Source organism: Atractosteus spatula, chromosome 17 (genome assembly GCF_055471065.1).
Source record: "Atractosteus spatula isolate fAtrSpa1 chromosome 17, fAtrSpa1.hap1, whole genome shotgun sequence".
Lineage (NCBI taxonomy): Eukaryota > Metazoa > Chordata > Actinopteri > Semionotiformes > Lepisosteidae > Atractosteus > Atractosteus spatula.
Genome location: NC_142722.1, coordinates 9,557,085 through 9,564,712, shown reverse-complemented (window position 1 = coordinate 9,564,712; position 7,628 = coordinate 9,557,085).

Sequence of the window (7,628 nt, the reverse complement as noted above, 5' to 3'; positions counted from 1 at the left end):
CTGTTATTGGAATAGAAATGGTTAGAAATTTATAATGATTTGGACAAGGAATGTATAGCTACCTACTGTACATAAATATGTAATTTAACTGCAATGAATGCAGCACTGACCCTTTGTTCTTGATTTGCCCTGTTTACATGAACATTTGCAGTAGGATGTTGATGTGATGGCAAGAGACTCCTCCAGCTTTATTATTATAAGTAATTTGCACATATGTCCCATTCCTGCTGCAGGTAGTCTCCACCTTGGGCTGAGGTGAAAATAGGGCAGTTATTCTGAGCCTTCTCTGAAAGATTTTCCTCTCTGTGCATAGCAGTGTAAAAGCAACAGTAAAGAATACAAGGGTCTGTGATATGAGCGAGCAGGTAAAGAATGGACAGAGGGGTGTGATCTGTATCGTTATCATGAGAGGAGGTTTCATTGTTTTTGTAGAGGCCTTTTCATAATCTCCCAAATTATTGAATATTCCTTTATTTCCCTTCAGGGAATTATGAATTTCTACAATTCCAAATAAACATTTTTAATTGTATGCTGGTATAAATGCATATTAATGCATAATAATCCTTTGTTGGATATAAACATTGATATTTTTCATAATCATGTCTTTTTAAAATTTTTGGTCAAGACACCTTTGAAATAATTGCTGTTTTTTTTAATTCTCAGAAAGCCTGTAATGTGAAGCCATCAGTTAATGTTTACAGGATGCTCACCTTTAAATTTTAAATAGACTGAATAAGAGAGTGATGTTTCTCTTCTTAGCACCACTGCATCCTCTCTGACCAGTGGTACTGCTTCAAGCCCTTACTGTACTCCAGAGCATCCAACAATGCTGCTATTGCTCTTGTACTTTAGTGAGGCAATGTAAACAGGAGGCTTTGCATAATGAAAGCAGATGGATTTTTTCCTTATGCCTTAGTTCTAAAAGATGCAGGTAATACATCTGAAAACCTAAATGAAACTGGTGATTACCAAGTGTTTTCCAATTCACACCTGCACACATTTGGGAAGGCCGATATATCTCATTAATATGGGTTTGGAAATTTCAAACTGTATATTACATGATTTAACATAGAGGCAAAGCACTTTTATTAGCGAGGTGTCATAAATGTAAATGCTAATCTATGGAAAAGGACACACTAATATGTAGCAGAACCTCTCTTAAAACACAACTGGAGGAATCTGAGAAAAGTTACAAATGAGGATTCCAGCACCCGGGCTGCTTTTTTTTTAAAAAAAAAGGCAGCAGTGCAGAAAGAATGAAATCGACCAGAGAGTCTTAAACAAAATAATATCAAAATCGCGGTGAATTGCCGAGTAGTTTGTAATTAGTTGGTAATGGATCTGTCTAATCAAAGATCAGTAATATGATGCGGGGGGAGAGATAGTGTTTCCAGTTCCTTGTGTTACACAGAGTGGCTGTAGACACACAGGTAAGCACTGAACAAAATCTCCCTGACTCTAAGGCATTAATCATTAACATACCCCCATGCAGGCCTAGAGTCGGGGCTGAGGGAGAAAACCGAGCAGCAAGCAGGAGGCTCTCTGTAAAATTATAGACTCATTTCTAAAAGTGGGTTATGACAGAGGAGTCTGAGGCTGGTCACTGGTTTTCCTTCAATATAGGCAGAATGTAAACAAACAGAGCCTGAAATGGTGAAACTCATGGTGATCTTCTCAGAGAACTAAGCTTCTGCTAGCTGGTGAACCTACTGATGAAAGGCTGAGGCTGAAAGGCATGGAATACTGAAACGCCCACAGCACACCCAACCTCCTATTCTATAAGGTGTATTTTTATATGTATGCATCTGGATATCAGTGCCTGATAAGCGTATAAAAAGGATTCACCGAATTCGACAGCCATGGACACTCAGGTATTTTCATTTTCTTCGCCCTCTGACTTTATTGCACAGGAATTATGATTTGTAAGTCTTTTATTTGCATGATGCTTTCCAGATATTTGCTTAAGGAATGGGTTGAGCGAGTGTGTACTGGATATGATTTGTACGGCTTCCTTTGTTTACAGAGACTACAGTGAACATACATCCAAGTTTGAGAAAATAACATTGTCATTTTAAGGAATGACACAAAGCACTTGTTAAATAAAGGCAGGATGCAAAGCAGCAAAAATGCTTATATGTCATGAGAATAAGTTTGCCTATCTGTGTCAGCAGGATTGTTGCCATGTCCTGGCTGTATTGTGAAAGTGTGTTTACAAGTATGCTTTCACAAGGTTTGGTCAAGAATAACTTGCAGGTGTTCATTCGGATTCATCTCTGATGATTGGCCAAGGCTTGTGAGAGAAATACTTTCACTTACTTGTATCTGACACCTTTTGTTTTCCAGTGTTACTTTTCCTTTTTGCATTACCTTTCAAAATAAATTTGGAACTGGAACATGCATATCTAAAATCCCCAAAATATCAAGTGATTTGAAATGGCTATGTGTGCTAACCTTAACGCAATGACATTTCTGTAACTGAATTGCTTAGCAGACACCCTTGGTACCGATGCTATAGCTTCTATCAATGCTGCTCAGTTCATGGGAAAGCCTTGAAAATCACCTGGCAAATTGCATCTCCTGACCTGCTGCAGAACCTTAATCAGCCCCTCCTTTTAGGGCAATACTGGGAGATGGGTCCTATCTCTTACATTAATGGCCTGTTACTTTGTGTGCCAGTAACAGTATCCTATAAAGCAGGGAAGAGATTGCTGTGGTACAACACTATAAGCCAGTTTCTCAGGTAGTGTAGAATGAGGTAGATAGGCTTTAGGTTTCTAAGACTCTGAGTCATTGCATGAGGGAAATTGAGTTCTTCTCTCTGTCTCCACCATTTGGAGACTGAGCAGTCCTGTGCAGTGGTGCAAAAACACACAGTTTCACGATTACATCTTTAAATGAAGACATGCTAAACGTGGGCAGAAATGGTCAAGTTGCTGGCCTTAGATGTACTAGCAGTTAAGAAGAAGAGTGCTGTCTTTTAATGACTTCTTCAAAGTACAGGAATGATCCAATTGGCACATTGTCAAATGAATACAGCGTTTTCGGATTGAAATCATGCCTGGAATGAGAGCATAAGAAACGACAGGAAGCTCTTCTGCCCATCTAGCCTGTTGGGGAGTTAGCAGTCATTTGAGCCGAGGATTTAATCCAGCCATTTCTTGAAAGAAGCCAGGGTATCGTCTTCAACGCTATGGCTGGCTAGCTCTGTGAAAAGAAGTCCATCCTGTTCTTGGTTTTAAATGCATTTCCACGCTGTTTCCACTCGGATAATTGGATCTCATGGTGTCATTTTAGTTCTGTCCAGTAATCAGATCATAAAATAAATGCCTACCAATTATGGGCAAGGAAAACAAAGTGTAATGCCAACTGGTACACAACCACAAATTAACTAAAGGATTTGAAAGGAGCCGAACTTTCTTGTCAACAACATACATGTAGCAACCTGTGGATTGTGGTGCTGTCCTGTCTGGGTAAGCGTCCGCTTGTTCCCAGTTTTATATATACTTCCCTGTAGTTTACACTGATGCCTTCTGGTTCATGTTTCATTGCTCAGGTTCAAAAAGTCTGGTTAGGTTGACTTTGTCAATGTAAGTTATTTCAATGTAATTTATTTTAATTAGTTTCTCCCACAGTCCTGTTTGATTGCACAGTTTTGACAAAGTCCTTTGAGCCAATTATGCTCTTTTACCTAGATGTCCTGTCATTCTGATTCTCTTTTTTATTGCTTCCCCCACATGTCTGCAAACTATCAACATAAATACCTATGTGCTTTTCATAGGCTCAGTATTGCCTTTTTTATATCTGTAGTTTATATCAATGTAATACTCTGCACTTGTATACATTATACATCATTTGCCAGGTGTTGCCCAGAATTTTGTTTAGATCATTTTAAATTTCCTTTGCACTTTCTACAGCAAGGTTGTCCACCATAGCCCCCTAGAGCCCCAATCCAGTCATTTTACATCACCCCTGGAACACATGTTAGAGCAATTGATTAGTTAAGCAATTAATGTTTTAATGAAGGGCTCATTGGACATTGAGGGTTATGGGATTGTTCCAAATAATTTCTAAATTACTTAACTGAACGCACCACTTAATTTAAAGGCTGCCTATGAAACCTGCTGGACTGGAGCTCTTCAGGAGCAGTGTTGGAGACTGTTTTACAATGTTCATTAATCCCAATATTCAATACTTCCAATATTGGGATCATCTGGAAATGTTTCTAGTTTTTTAACTACACCATCCAGCTGCCCCGAAGCTGTGTAATTGGTAGTTTGTGGTGGCAGTGATGGTAAATTAGGCATCTTCTATATGCCAGGTATTATTCACACAATGTGTACAACAGCATTGCTCTCATTCAAGATTGAGGCATCTTCAGCCACGCACTTTGCCAAAAGTGAAGTGTCGGTTTCCTGTCTGCTAGACAAGTTTCAAGTCCAGAAGTTCTTCCCAAGCCCCGCTCAAACAGTCACTGCTTTCTTTATCAAACACCGGAATCTCCCTGCGGCCCGGGATCCGTCAGAACGTTCTCGTTTGCGGATTGTAATCTCCGCATCAGGATAGGATTATTGTCACCATCCTGGGAAACATTCATCTGTTGTGTAGGAAAAAGCATACAGTATTAATTAAATATTTACAAGCAGGAATCTCGCAAAATGCCAAAAGACTCTCAGCACACACGCATGCTTATTATATTTCATTGTGTCAGTACCGCATAATGCAAATCCTTCTTATGAAATGTTACAACTGCCTGGATGTGTTGGAATTTTCCAGTGCTGCCTGTTTGCATTGCAGGATACCTAAGGTTATCTGGACGACTTGGTATTCAACATTGGTTACCTTCAATATCTACAGCATACATAAATTCTTCCACGACGCTGAATGCAGAGCGCTGACAAGTCTGCCACGATATTATTTCCTTTCCATATTCCATCAAGAAACCTTCTGCTGTTGTTTTAATGCGAGCTGCCATGTCAATTCTTTATACACAACAACAACAGGGCGGCCACGTCTGTCCAGTCTGTGTGCTCTATTGCCACATGACTGCATTTTCAAAAGGGAATTGTGTGGTTCTGCGAAACCTCTCTGGAAATGAATGTTGGGAGAGCCCTCTCCCGTGAGAGACTTGGTTTTTGTTTTGTTCTGTTTTTAACTATCGGAATGTGTCGGGCCGCAAACGCGGGGTCTCGGAGCCGTTTTTCCCAATGTCCCGCCAGGCTGGTTCCCATGTAGGGAAGAGGGAGTTGTGGGGGGGGGGGGAAGAGGGGGTGCAACAGTCGTGAACCCCGACAGTCCATTGTGAGATTGATTCTGACATCTCGAATGGTGTTCTTTTAATGATATTGTTCACCTGTCTCGTTGGCTTAAAGTGGGGACAAAGTGAGGAGAGGTGGCCAGAGAGCAAAGAGGGGATGTCTGTGCATGTGGTGACGGTGGTGGTGGTGGTGGTGGGGGGGGGGGTGCTGTTTTTGGAGGAGATGACAGGTGGAAGAAAACCCCTTTAGCAATGAGCCCCTGGCCTTTATTGGGGCCTGCAGTCTGAGTAATGAAGTCCAAATTACAACACAGGGTTGCGAAGAACAAGTCTCTATTGTTTCCCTTCTTCTCCAAATGGGTGTCACATTGAGCAGTGGGGCAGTGACCGTTACTGCACAATTTAGTCTCCCCGTTGTCTCAAGAAGGCCTCATCTTAGTTTCTCAGATTAGACAAATAGCCCCCCCTCATCCCCTATCACCCCCTCCTCTCCTCACCCCCCCACCCCCAACTAAATAGGCCAAATCTCTTCTATTGTGTGTAGACTGCACAGTGTGAAATCCACTGTGACGTTAAATGTTTTCTAATGAATAATTAGTGAAAGGATATGCAGGGGGAATATGTGTAATGGTTTGTAGACTGCATTTTAAAACTTTTTTTTTTCTCCTCTCCTTATTTTCCCGGACAAAAAAAAGTTGCCTTTCACATAAGTAACTGCGATTGTTACCAAAAAAAAAAAGGATAGGGAGTTGGGGAGCTTTGTGTCAATTTGATCCTATGGATTATCTTTTTAGGGTTTTTTTTTTTGCATAGAGGATTGCAAATCAAAGGATGCCTGCCCTCCTAAAAAAAAAAATAAAAGGGGTTTTCACTTAAAAACTGGCAGCCATGAAACGTATTGGCGAACTCGGGGTTTGATTTTTAAAAACGGGAGAACCTGAGTCGTGGGATTTTTTTTTTCCGCGCTGCTCTGCTCTTCTTTGATTTTGGCAGTCTCAAAGGTGCGCCTGTTCGCTAAACGTGCCCCCCCTGTAACCTCTGGAGAAACTCCCACAGGAGGGGACAGTGCTGGCTGCTGCTCCTTGTAGCTGAGGTGTGTGTACACACTCACTGCTCTTGTTTGGAGCAGCTCTGCTGTTTACAATCAAGAATCTCTCTCCCACACACACACACACTCCACTCTCTTTAAACCCCCCTACTGTCAACAGAGGGTTTAAAGTCTTTTATATCTAAATACCATGGATCATTGTTTGCTATTTTATGAAACGGCCACACAATATTCCAAAGAAATTCTGTCAGAGAGTGAATTGCTCTTATTTGCATTATGCCTTATGTACAGGCCTATTGTACAGTATATGTCATTGCTCTGTAGATCGTAAATAGACACATCTATATATATAAACCATACTCAACTACTGTAAAATAAAACAAGAGGAATGCACATTCACTATTTGTTGAACAGTTTGTTTAAAGACATAAGCTACGTTTATCCAAAACGTTTAGCTCAGATGAAACACCAGCCCTCTGCTGAAGCACTGTGCATAAAGTCCAGATGTTGGTCAAAACATGCCAGTTAACTATTAAACTTCAGCTGAAAGAGTTTTTCTATGTTCACATCACTGATGTAATGGTGGATGAAATTCAAGTTTAAAAATGGAACTTAAATTCTCTTGGGCTGACTTTACAGTCGGCACAGGTCAGAGCAGAATTAATCAAGCAAAACTACAGACCTGAACTAAAATGTGAAACATGGAGCTCTCTCCCTGTGCAGTAATGGCCCTTGATTTGGTACATTGATGCCCTGATGAATGTAGTCATTCTGTGTGTGTGGAGCAGTGAGAGACATTCCTAAAGGATTTTGTGTGTTTTAATTAACACTGCCCTCATTTGGCTTGAACTCATTACTCTCCATTTCTTTTAAGGTTCCCCTGATATTTCCTACTTAGGAATGTCACAATATCACTTTTAATTACATCCAATTTTGCCTAAAACATGGGTACTGTATAAATGAACCATTGTTTAGTGCACTCGAGCTCCCTCTTCAGGACACAGCGAGCACTGGTTAGCTTTATGACCGCAAATTTATGACCGCAGAGATTCTGGCTCCTTTCTATAACTTAAAGGACCTTAATTAAACAGGGACTGCAAATATTGATCACTTATCTCCGATGAGGAGGAGCACGTATGAAGCAGCCTGCTATATCAGTTTAAAAACTCCCTGCGAGCAATTTAGAATGAATCGATTTGGTCATTAATTAAAAAGGTTCAGTCTGTAAAATACTAAGCAGTGTCCTAGCCTGGCTCCGTTTACGTCGGATTCCGACAATGCAAACGGGAATCGGCCGACAGGAAGTCTTTTAGTGAAACTTCGGGA